At 39.4% G+C, this 393-nt stretch overlaps 1 protein-coding gene across 1 annotated transcript in view; it reads right to left on the reverse strand.

Moving 5' to 3' along the window:
• Positions 1 to 393, reverse strand: part of LOC102751999 (dimethylaniline monooxygenase [N-oxide-forming] 5) — a 16,640-nt gene that overhangs the window by 7,039 nt on the left and 9,208 nt on the right.

Here is a 393-nt window from a genome sequence, read left to right on the forward strand (position 1 = left end):
GAGACTGTCAAGTAAAAAAATGAATGACAACAGCCAACACAACAATAGCCATCCGGTGTGAATGAATTGAAATTATACCTATTTTTTGTTAGATTGGCAAAAAATCTATTTTTTGGTGTGCTGCAGAATTTTAGTAATTCGTACATGTGCCAGGAGATGAAAAAGGCTGAAAATCACTACCCTAAGGCAATGCAACACTTGAATAAAGCTTAGACTTCTCTTGTGCTTCTAAGATACTCTATGTCAGCGGTTCTCAACCTGTGGGTCGCGACCCCTTTGGGGGTCGAATGACCCTTTCACAGGGGTCGCCTAAATACATCCTGCATATCAGATATTGACATGACGATTCATACCAGTAGTAACATTACAGCTATGAAGTAGCAACAGAAATAA

Source organism: Myotis davidii, unplaced genomic scaffold, assembly GCF_000327345.1.
Source record: "Myotis davidii unplaced genomic scaffold, ASM32734v1 scaffold2782, whole genome shotgun sequence".
Classification (NCBI taxonomy): domain Eukaryota; kingdom Metazoa; phylum Chordata; class Mammalia; order Chiroptera; family Vespertilionidae; genus Myotis; species Myotis davidii.